This window comes from Agelaius tricolor, unplaced genomic scaffold, assembly GCF_023055355.1.
Source record: "Agelaius tricolor isolate 1412-34295 unplaced genomic scaffold, bAgeTri1.0.p SCAF_57, whole genome shotgun sequence".
Lineage (NCBI taxonomy): Eukaryota > Metazoa > Chordata > Aves > Passeriformes > Icteridae > Agelaius > Agelaius tricolor.
In genome coordinates, this window is record NW_027269317.1 from 233,143 (window position 1) to 245,601 (window position 12,459).

A 12,459-nucleotide genomic window follows, 5' to 3' on the forward strand; every position below is an offset into this window, starting at 1 on the left:
GAGGGTTCTTCGGGGGGTGTCACGATCTGTCCTAACAGACGGGTTTCGTGATGGTTCGTGGATTTGATCTCAGGGTGCAAAAAGAACCAACACGGTACAAGGGGGTTTGCAATGATAATCGAAACAAATGCACCTTTATTGAATGACCACTGCAAAATGTGAGAGAGGGATTAAGGGAGAGAAAAAGATAGAGGAAGAGAGAGACAAAAGAGAGAGAGAGAAAGAGGGGGATAGAGCTACCAAACATAGAGACGAAGTCCTTTGGTCCAGTCCAGTCGAGGATCCGCCTGTTATGTCGGGGAGATCTTGAAATCTCTGGCTAACTCAGAGGTTTTATTATGATAACTCTATTGGAAATTGTGAGGGATGGGGGGAAACAGATATAATAAAGAATAGATGTAACAGGTAGTCCATGTTCTCAGCAGTAAATGAGAGCCATTGTCTTCTTGGTCCAGCGGTCACAACCTGCAGGCAAACATCTCGCTTTGGTCAGCTTGCCTCCCCCACACACCTGCCCCGGGCTGGGGGTTTCAGTGCCAGTCCTTGGAAGGAGCAGAGGGGCCTTTTCACATGGGGGTTTCGTGTCTCAGTCCTTGATGGAGAGGCTCCTTACATCTCAGTCTGTCTGTTATGGTGGTTGTAAAACAGGTGAGGGTCTTCTGTGGGGGACCACCCAGAACTCAGGAGAAGTCCAGCCAGGCTGAGAGGTGGGACAGCTCCCAAGGCTGTTGTTGCAAAAAGTGCACGGTGCTTCCTTCTTCTTCTCATTGGGCTCAGTGTAGCATACAGCAAACAACACCTGTGAAAACAATAACCTAACATTGTGCTCTCAGGTCTCGAAGCCTTTGGCTTGTGTAACTTTCTCCTACAAAGCCCGAGATTTTCAGTGGTCCCCAATGACGACCGTGAGGCAGATGAGGGATATTTCAGACAGACTCTCACACGACCCCGTGACTCACAATTGTCTTGAAGGGATCGTCATCAGCAGGGCTCTGGAGTGTCGCTGATAGGTCTTCATGACTCGCTGTACGTTGGTAGTAGAACCCTGAAAAATAGGGACAGCATGACAGAGAGAGAGAGAGAGAGAGAAAGGAGGAAAAGAAAGGATAGGAAGAAGAGGGGAAAAAAAAGAGAGACAATAAACAAACATAATTAATATTGATCACAACAGTATCAATTTTATAACTATTTTCAAATGGTTAATTAATTAAAATAGTATTATTTTTATAACCATTCTCAAATGGTCAAAACAAATCACAAATATCAAAAGCAAAAGCAATAAACAAATCATAATATAAGCACTAACTTTAAAATGATTTTCTAAACCAATTCACTAAAAATCAAAAGTAATTCCCACAAAATCATAAATGGAAATTAGGATTATTCCAAAACACATATGCTTCATTCATAATTGCCTTGTGTCAAAGTCTTGGGGATGTTCACAGTGCATAGGACATCAGCCAAGTTGTGTGCATGAACTATAGATGTCAATCTTGTCAGCTGTTTCATGCTCCAATTCATAACGAATGGGACTGCTGATAAAATAAAACCAAACAGATTTGGTATCAAAAGGATAACAATGGGATGACACAGACTGCTCAGGACACCCGTGGCAGTAGGAGACCACCTAAAAGAGTATCCCACCACCTGTGCTCGGCATCTTTCTCCACCCTTTCCATGACACGGGGTATCTGTCTCACATTGTGATGAACAGTCACCAGGGCTTTCTGTGCGTTTTTCTCAATCTTCTCAAGAATTTCAACTAAGTCTCGATGGAGCAGCAGTTGTCTTACCAAAGTGAGATCCATCCCAATAGGAGTAGGCATCAGTTTGTGAATCAGTGTGTAGTTGGATTGCAATGGGTAGTGAGAGGTAACTGGAGCTTCATAAGAGAAATCACATCCTGTAATCTTGGTAAAGTTACAAGCACAAAAATTTGAATAATTTTTAGTATCTACTACAACATTCTCTACAAATACAAAATCACAAGCAGGTCTGAAGCATGCACATCTATTGCCTATATAGATAAGGACTGTTTCAGAAGTCTCATTAGGATGAATTTCAAAATGACAGATATTTTGCTCTGTGTCTGAAAAAATGTCTTGAGCTATTGTATTGATTGCATTGCTTTCACAGATGAACCCTTGTTGTTCTCGGACAAGACAAGATTCTAAATGAACATTTTGCCATTTCTCACCAATTTGACGGGCCCATTCCCAATGCTCATAAGGATAGAGAACAGCTCCATCATCATTCAGCCCTAATGCAATCATAGGAAATATCAAATGCACTGAGGCATTACGTATGGTTAACACAAAAGCCATGGCTATGTTTGTAATGGGATTGTAAGTAAAATTCACCAGGTTCCACCAGGATTGGAATTCTCTTTCAAAATCAGTGGCACTGTCCCAAATTATTTTCCAAATTTCAGTAGGAAAAGTGCCTTCTTCACCTTCTCTTATCATTGAGGCAGCAACTGACTGCATCCACAATTGTGCCTGGATACAGCTGAGAGCCAAAGAAATGTTGTTTTGTGTAGCACCGAGTGCATCATTTACCAATTTGTGGTCATTTACATTTACCTTTTCCCAATTTGTCAAAATGTTTGATAGCAGCCACTGGTGTGTTCCTAAAGCCAATGACTGTAGTGGTTGTTGTAACTTGGTCAAATCTCTAGTTGTAGCAGCCAATTCTATTCATTAATACTTCTGAATCAATACTCTTTAGAATTCCCAATCCTGTTCCCACAACACCGGTTATGTCTCTTAGCGTCCGTCTTTTAAAAGAGTTCCGCTTTTGCAACCAGGTCATCCAACCCTCAAAGGAAGTTTGCAAAAAAGGCGAACAGGCCGGCTGAATTTCTGAGACATTACTTTGCATCAGCAATTTGACTTGTTTAAGAGAACCATGCTGGATTGAACAGTATTTGTTGTTGTCCTGTTTTCCTAATTATATCTGGTCCATTTTCAAAAATTCTTGGGCTAAGCATAAGCGGTAGTTGGGCTGGAGTGGTGGTGGTGTAAATTGTAACCAGTTGGGCTATAGCATTTACTATAAACTTAAAATGTAGGCCCTACAGGCCTACATTTTTTGGACCAAAGACAAACCACTTCTATGGTTTGTGCCAATGTAAAATTGTGCCAACAATCCTGTAAGCTTGGGTGTGTACAAACCTTTTCATGCTTATTTGTTTGATCTGTCAAAACACCGATTGAGGTTGCGTTACTATGGGTAGTTCCGTTAATCATTTGGATCCCATACTAATTTTTTTCCCCACTATCCCTTGAAGCTGCCAGGCTTTTTGGTTTTCCCATCCCTGCCTAGTGTATATCTGATTTTCATGCGTAACAACAGTTGATAGTTTTAAATCCTTCACATTTCCTGTGGATCCGGAAAAATGAACAAAAGCCTGGGACCAAGGCCATTCAGTATCAAGTTGACTAAGGGTGCTCTCAGTCCTTTCTACCCACTGGGGTGTGACTACTGTACTCAATGTGGACTTTGTTATAGTGTTTATCTTAAATTTGTAAACTAGGCCTTTTAAACTTTATGGATTTGTCAAGTTATTTTGCCAACGGCGTGTCACATTAAGTTGGTTTGGCTAAAGTAAAATTATGCCAGCAATCAGCTGATTAATTTCTACAATCCTTTGTAATTGCATTGTTGGTTCTGGGGCCTAAAGTGTAGTTACCAACGTACTCCTGCCGGCAGCACAGAGTGAGGGGAATTTGTTTGGTATACTCCCACTTTGTCGTAGGACACAGTTCTGTTGTAGGGATGTGCAAATAGTTTTTTCCATCTGGTGCTAAAAAATTTCCAGCACCTGCAATGGAGGTGGCTTTCTGATAGAGAGATCCTTCCACTTTTCTGCACGCTACCACAATCGACTCACCAATTGTTCCAGTTAGGGCTCTAGTCCAGTCCTTCTGATCCCATCCCCACTCACTTGGGCGATATATCTCAGAGTCATGCAGCACTATAGGCTCTAGGTTCAGGTGGCGACCCTTGGGATATGATCCTAGAACATTAGTGTGATGGATGGTAGCTTCAGACCACGACCACTCAGCAGGATTCTGTCCACGGAATTGTGGTAGGATGCAGAAAAGTATCACCAGTGTTATCATGGTTCAGATGATCCTCATGTCCCTCAGGGTTCTTCTGTAAAAGTAAACACAACAGAATCCTGCCACTAAGGGACAGAAAAAGTTAGAATGATGGAATTATCCAGTGTGTATTTATCCGATGCTCTCTCCCTAGAGCATCAGAGGCTACCCATGCATGTTTATTCAGAGGGGTTTTTAGCACTAGTGGTAGTTCCCCTACAGTAGGGAGGTCCACCAGAACAGGTTGTCCAGGGTAATATGCTGGAATCTTGAAATCATCTGGTCTCCCTAGAGAGGCAATTATGCTTGGAGCTATGGGGCAAAAACCAGTGATTTTGGGACACCCATTTACCCCCCCATCTGTCATTCACACTTTTCACAGCTTCCCATAACCGAACATCCCAATTTCCCTCCTCTGGTTTCAAAAGTCATTCCAAAAGACCATTGGTCCTTTCCACGATCCCGTTAGCCTGAGGGTAGTAAGGGGTATGAAAAGTCCATTTAATTCCTTCATTTTTTGCCTAATCCTGTACAATTCTAGCAGTGAAGTGGGACCCATAATCAGATTGAATTTCCTGTGGTTTTGGGAAAATTCCAAACCATCCCTGCAATGCTTTTACAGTTTTATCTCCTGTAGCTCTTTTAAAAGCATTGGCCTGGACCATCCCAGATACAATTTCTACTCCTACTAGCACAAAGTGTTTAACTCCTGACTTCTTAAAGGGTCCAATATAGTCTACCTGCCACGCGTCCCATAAGCCTTTACCCTTTCTGAAATGCAGAGGGTCATCTTCCAAAGGATGTCTCTCCAGTCTCCAGTCTGCGATTGCTCACAGGCTGATACGCATGTTTTACACCTTTCCTTGGTGACAGGCCAACGCTGGGCAAGAGCTTCCTTGTACAAATCTTTCACACCTGTGTGCTGTCTTTTTACATGCAGCTATTCTAATAGTTTGTGGGAACTCAGCACATTGCTCCCGATGTCCAGAGATGCCAGGAGAACCCTTGGGGGTCTCGGAAATCCTGGAATGTTGCCAAGAGTGCTTGGTGGCTTGATTTTGATCCATCCACAGAAGTGACAGCAGTTTGAGGACATGAGAATCACTTTCGAGTGAAGGGTGTAAAAGGGACACATTTATAGGGTGAAATATAAACTTTAAGGTTTTTGGTACAGGGGGGTTATGGAGACAAGATGGAGGGATCAGGGCGTGTCTCGTCCTTCTTCTTTCTTCTTCTTGTCTTCCATCTCCTGTGGTGATGTTGGCACTTGGGGATTGGTTTATGGTGAAGGTGTACTTGCTAATATGGGTGAAAAGTATTGGAAAATAAAAGTAAATATCATGTACGTAGATTTTAGTATAAAAAGACATGACCGCCCCGTGGGTGGTCACGAGTGCCCTTGGCTGCCTTGCAGATCAGACCTCTGTTGGGCAGACAGAAAATTTTGTAGATAAGAAACAATAAACAATCTGAAGATCGAAAAGCTGAAGAGTCCAGACTCGTCCTTTGAAGTGCGTGCCACCCAAGAACCACCCTACCCGTGTCGGGGCAGAGACAGAGAGCCAAACCTGACAATAGTTGATCCCAGTCCTCTGTAATTTGTTCTTTTTCAGGGCACTTAGTCTTGCTAAATCATCAGCTTTATTGTTCCACTCTCCTGCTGGATTTCCATCTGTCTGGTGAAAGGCTGCCCACCCCAACAAAGTTCCCTTGGCTTGTGATGTTGAAAATTTCTTGCCACTTTTCCTTTTGCCATACTGGAATTCTGTTAACTTCCCAATCATTTTGCTGCCAAAAAGGAAGCCACTCAGTACATCCTTTATACACAGCATAGGAGTCCATGTAGATGCAGACAGGAGAGGTATTCTGTACCTCATGTTGGAAAGCACTCCAAACAGCTCTCAGCTCCCCAACCTGGGCACTGCCTTCTCCCTCGGTAATGATTCGTTCACCAGAGGAAATGTGGAGGGCTGCTGCCCTGTATCTCCACACCTTCCCCTCCTGTTTAGCAGAGGCATCAGGGAACCAAGAATTTGCTGATCGTTTGGTGGAGAAAGGAGGGGATGTTTTAATTACAGAGGAAGGTTTGTCATGGCTGCTGCCCAAGTTCTCAGTTTCTTGTAGCACTAAATTTTTTACAGCTCCTTCTGTTATTGAGAAAATGTTACAGTAATGTTCAATCTGAGCATACCAGTTTGCAACTGAGGCCCTTTGGGCCACCCTGTCGGCGGGGGTGGGGTGGGGGGTCCCAGTAGTGACTGTCTTAATAACTTTGAAAGGGCCTCTCAAGACAACTGGTTGTTGTTGTGCAATTTTTCCCACTTCTATGAGAGCTAAGCTAACCACAAACAATCCTTTTTCCCAGGTAGTGTATCTTTTCTCAGCATCTTTGAAACCACAGGAATAGAAACCAACAGGCCTCCTCGGTGTTGCCACCACATGGGGCGTGGTGTCCCGGGTCAAGGACGGCTCGGTGGCAGCACCTTTGCCACACAGACCAAGTACACGCACTCACCAATGTGGTGGATGGTGGAATGGTAACTATTTCTAACTGGTTTTTAATAAACAATGCTAACTTCTTTGAAATATAAGGTCCAAGATCAATAATAGGGCCTAATAAGGTAGAACCAAGGGCAATCAGTCATGGGGGCTGACTGAACCATGACTTAGGATATCTTTGCAGGACTTCCTCAGTTTTTTGGCTGATAGTTGTTAACACAGTTGACGATTTGAAATCATACATTTACCACAGCACCGAACTATCCTCCCAGAGTCTGCGACAGCTGACCTTAAAAGAAGAGTGATGTTGAGAACTCATGTCTGGATTCACGTTTACTCATGTCCGGATTCACGTTTCTCCAAAACTCCCTTTGAACCTTTTGACGCAGAAAAACTCTGGGCTGATTGGCGGTCATTCCATTCAAGTAGAGCCAGAACCTGGCCAGAGTTGGAACTCTACTTGATGGATACCACTTAAAACAAGACTTTCAAAAACATTTATGTGAACCATGACTGATAACATTTTTGTTGAGCTTTTTTCCCCCAGTCCTTCTCTGCGCCGGCCTCTCCTTTGGTTTGGTCACTGAGTTTTTCACGACCCCGGTATGGTCTGCCATCGGGCTGCTTGATGATTCGTCACAGCCTTTAGGAAGCGGAGTATACGGGCCATGGGGGCGTCTGAGGATTCAGTCCTGCGAAACAAGCTTTACAAATTTCATTAGTTTTTGCCCTGAAGGTCCAGTTTTATCGACTTAAGCGGGCACCATTTAATTTTACTATTTTTCTTGACGGCTGTGTACCCTCGCCCTGTGAGTACCAGCCTCCAACCCGTTTCCCATTCTCCTAACTAATTTTTAATCATGACTTGTGGGCCTTCCTCTAGTGCCCGGGTGGCCCAGTGCCTCTGGGCAGGACTTTTTGTTTTGTCTCCCCTGGGGAACTGATTTAAAGCCAGCAGGGCGGTTGCTAGGATGCGCACTTGATCTTTTGGCCGGATGGAATTGGTAAAACCCTCTGTCAGGCTTCGACCTCGCCCCTTTGTCTTAGCATTGGGCTGCTCCCTCCCTCTAGGCTTGCCCTGCCTCCTGCTGGGGGAGGCCAGTGCCTTGTAATGAGATTTCCACCCCATGCTTCAAGCGGCGTCAGCTCCCCCTCCGTGTCTTTTCCTTCCTTTTTGCCTGCGCGTGTCTGCGCTGTCCTGCAGACCTTCTCCGTCTCTGCCGATCACGCCCGTGTCTGCATCCCCCCCTTCTGGCGCCCACCACCCCGTGGCGCGTAAGGCGGAGGCCCCGCCCAGGCTCCCTCGGACTCTGAGTCAATGGCAGCGCCCCGCGCCTCCGAGTTAATGGCAGCGCCCCGCGCCTCCGAGTTAATGGCGGTGCCCCGCGCCTCTGAGTCAATGGCAGCGCCCCGCGCCTCCGAGTTAATGGCAGCACCCCATGTCTCTAAGTTAACGGCTGCACCTCGCGCTTCCTCTAGCAGCCTGTCCCAAATGACAACTTTTTCCCCTCAGCCAGCGTGCCTGAGCTTGGGAACTGCGAAGAGCGTCCCCGCGGCTGTAAATCCCCACACTCGGCAGACTCACGATCACCCGCAGTCTGTGCGGCCGCCCCCACACCCTGCCGGGGCCCCGCCTGCAAACAGTCCTGTGTGGTTTTCCACATTTCCTGCTCCTGCTGAACTTTTCACAGAGCCTGCGTGACTCTGCCCCATAATTTAAGATTTCGCCCCGAGCCTGAGGACAAAGCCTCCTCTGCTAGGGCCCCGGTACAACTATCCCACACTTCAAGGTGGAAAATATCCACCAGCTGCCCAATAACCCCAATCCGCAGGAGCCTCGACACTACGAGGATAAAATCTCCTGGCTCGCAGTCTACGCCCCACTGCCTATGAATTTTAAAAATGACCTTTGGGAGGTACTCCATTTTCTCCTTCGCCGGTCCTCGGCGCCAGACTTCCTCCTTTGCCGGTCCTAAGCGCGAGACTTTCCCCTCTCGCCGGTCCTCTGGGAGCGTCCTCCCTGCCGGGGACAGTCCTGCTGCTCCGGCTGCCGTTCACTCGCCCAGGCGGTTCCCACTTCCCGGATTGTCCCGGGTTTCAGCACCACTTGTTGCCGACACTTGGGGCGTGGGGTCCTGGGTCAAGAACGGCTTGGTGGCAGCACCTTTGCCACACAGACCAAGTACACGCACACACCAATGTGGTGGACGGTAAAATGGCCTTGATTAACAGTTGAACCAGGTCATTTATAACAGGGGTTAACGGTAAAAGGTAACAGTAAAAGGGGAGGGGTTCTGCCTGACCGTAACATCGCAATATCTTAACCTCCCACACATTGGACCCTCAGGACCCTGCTGCCGTAGCTGTACTGACAGCCCTGAGGAGCCAAATCCCCATTCCACCTGAAAGGGGTCTGTGGGATGGACAGGGTCCAGTGCTTGGTGAGCTGTTGCTTCAAAAAACAGCAATTGCAATGCTTCCTCCTGAGAAGGAGTCCAATCCCATTTCACCCCGTTTGCTTAGCAAGTCATGAAGGGGCCTAGCAATTATTGAAAGATCTGGAATGTGTTTTCTCCAGAACACTAATAATCCTAGAGCTTGCTGGAGATCTTTCCTGGATTCAGGCATTTTGATCTGATCTAAAGAGGTTAGGATATCAGGTGGAATACATGTCATACCTCCTTTCCAGCAAATTCCCAAAAACTTCACTTCCTGAGAAGATTTCTCAATTTTCTCTGGGGGCATCTGCAAATCAAGACTTTCTAAGTGAGAGATTATTTTCTGCTGATGTTTCCCTACTACCTCTATTTCACACACCACCCCCCCCCCCCCCCAGCCCAGAATGTCATCAATGTATTGATAAACAGCTACGTTGTCAGGTTTGGGTATTTTTTCTAATTCCTGGGCTAAAGTAGGGTGGGCCAAAGTGGGGGAGTGTTTGTAGCCTTGGGGAAGCCTAGTGAAAGTGTATTGCTGTCCTTTCCATGTGAAGGAAAAACGGTCCATATCTTCTGGTTGTATGGGTATCATAAAAAACATGTCTTTGACATCTATAGTTGCCATGATTGAGTGAGCTTTTTCTTGAATTGATGTCATTAATTCAGCCAAATTTGGGACTGCTGCTGTAAGAGGGTCTGTGTTGGCATTAAGCCTGCAGAAGTCTACTGTCAGCCTCCACTTCTCATTGGGTTTCCAAACTGGCCACACTGGCAAGTTGAAAAGAGAATGGGTATTGACTATTATTCCTTGGTCTCACAAGTCCTGTATAACCAGCTGATGCCCTCTTTGGCACCAGAAGGTAGAGGGTATTGTTTTACATGAGTAATTTTGCTAGACAGTGAGGAGGATGCAGCTTGGAGTCTAATGTTAAGACGTGGCATGCCAAATGACCACAGGAATCCCTCAGAATCTTCCCACTGCCTCCCAGCAATAACATCCATCCCTAATAAATTGTTTGGAATATCCCCAATTTTGACAACTAATTGATTCTCCTCTCCATGGAGCATGAGTTTTACTAAGGCCACATTCATAGATTCTGTAGTTCCTAGGGCATTTAAAGCACAACATGGTTTCTTTGTTGGAACAATTCTACACTTCTGGGCATCCTTTTTGTTAGTGCAGAGATTTGTGCCCCAGTGTCAATCAGAAAGGTTACAAGTGCCTGTTTGAGGCCTGTGATAGCTGTGATCAATATATCTCCTGATTTATGTTTAGTGAGCATTCTCAGATACATCCATGCTCCAGCCCTTCGCTCACCTATAAGGGATGGAGAGCCTAGTTTCTCTGGTTCTGTGTTTGCTTTGGCTCACATCCTAAATTCTGAGGGAGAGGCTGGGAGAGGGTTTCTTTTGGCTCACTGGCTGGATTCTGAGAAGGGAGGGGTGCACTGGGTTGAACTGAAAAATTCGGTTTTCGATAGTGCCAATTCGTTATTATTTTCTGTAATTTATCAAGGGGCAAACCATCCATCACCTCTCTGGGGACCCCCCTTTTAACTTCCAACAACCACCAATGGTGGTGGTTAGAGATCTGTTTTCCCTTCCCTAAATTTTCACCGTGAGGAGCCGTGATAAACCAAACACCGTTTTTTTTTTCTGATTTCTCCTCCAGGGTTTTTACAGGTCCATATCATCTACTGTAATTAATCAAATCTACTGCAACCTCGCTCCATGCCCAAACTTTACGGCTACTGGCAGGTGAATCAGACTGAGAAGCTGGGGGCTGTGAGGGGATGGAGTATGGAGTGAAACCAGGATCAGTAGATCCAGTTTGGTCAGTGGGGTTACCAAGGAATCTATCTAGTCTCTCTACGGGACCCAAGGCCATTATGGTTTTCTGTAAAGTAATTGCTGTAGGTTTAGGCAGCCCTCAAATTAAAGGAGTCATAATTTCAGGCTTTACAGGTAATTGCACTGGTGACTGAAAACCAGGAATCAACCTTTTTCATGAATCATTTGCAGGCAGGTGGCTTTGTGGGCGCCTTCCAAAAGCTGGTTGGGGGTACTGACTATAGCTAAAGGGTCTCCCCTTTCCAAAGGATTAATTCCCCCAGCCCAGAAAGGCACACATTTTGTCAGGGACCACGTGTCACGCTTATCTCCTGTTGTTAGGAAAACTCCATGTCCCCAGTACCCACTGGCCACCTGTTCAGTTAATTTAATTTGATCTTCACCAGTGAGGGACACTTGGAAGACATATTCTATCTCCGATTCTTGTGGGAGGTGCCCAAATTCTTTCTTCAGCTCAGCCAATTTGGTAGTGCTGAATGGTATTTGTTTAGTTGTGATATGTGGTTCAAAATCTTCATCATTAATATAGTTATATTCTGTTTTAACCAGGGGTCTCAAATGAGGGCAGCAGTTTTCTCCACAGTTTTTTTACTGCCTCTAGTTCCTTATGGGGATAAATCTGTTTAATGTGAGGAGTTTCTTTTCCTCTGCCTGTGTTGAGGAATCAGCATTCAGTGAATTCTTAACATGTTCCTCTCTAAGGGCAGCTTGTAACAGATGGATCTCATTCCTTTCTTCATTTAATTTTTTTTCCAAATTTCAACTAGGTTTTGAAGGGAGTCCATTATAGCTTTTTCCTCACTTCTTCAGTTTAAGAGAGTTTTTATAGCTGCTGTGAGACAAGCTCCCAAAACTGAGCAGAGAATAGTTTTATTTTTGCCCAGTTTAAATTTTGTTTCATGTTGTAAAGAACATACTCTATCAATAACATTTTCCAAATTAAATCAGTTACTTTGTGCCCGTTCTTCTCCTCCCAGAGAAGGTTTGGCATTGTGTTTGGCTAGTAGAGCATAAAATTCAGCTTTAACTTTTGCGCTGAGGTTTTCCGTCATTTTGTGAAGGGACCAAAACCATGACAGGGAGGTGTAGACTTAAGGCACACAACCACACAGCCTCTGCTGTGTTTCCCTTGCTTCCCTGGGTGGGTGAAGAGACTAAAAGTGCCTGGGAGGTTCTACTCAGTTACTTCAAATAGTCCCTTCACTTCCCAGACAGTCCAGATTCACACATACACAAAAACAGTTTCCCTTTTTGCACTAAGAGATCTTTTGTGAAATTCTGAAGACAGAACCCTCAATTGAGTATGGGGGTGCTTTTCACCTAGGCATGTGCAGTTTGTGGGAAATTTGAGTCACTCCCTTTCCTTTTTAGACAACCGCTCACCCCTTTCAGGGTATCGGGCTCGGTGCGGCTGGAGTGAAACATCCTTCCCCTGTTACAGACTACACACAACCCTGCAAACCCCTCTGTCTGTCAGAATCCTGTCCATGATGCCAATTTAATGTCACGATCCGCTCGTACAAGTGGGGTTGTGATGGTTCATTAACTGATCTCAGAGTGCAAAAACA

At 45.4% G+C, this 12,459-nt stretch overlaps 1 pseudogene; it reads right to left on the bottom strand.

Annotated features, from left to right (window-relative positions):
* Positions 1-10,059: 10,059 nt before the first annotated feature.
* On the bottom strand, positions 10,060-11,943 carry LOC139604898 (uncharacterized; annotated as a pseudogene).
* Positions 11,944-12,459: the final 516 nt, after the last annotated feature.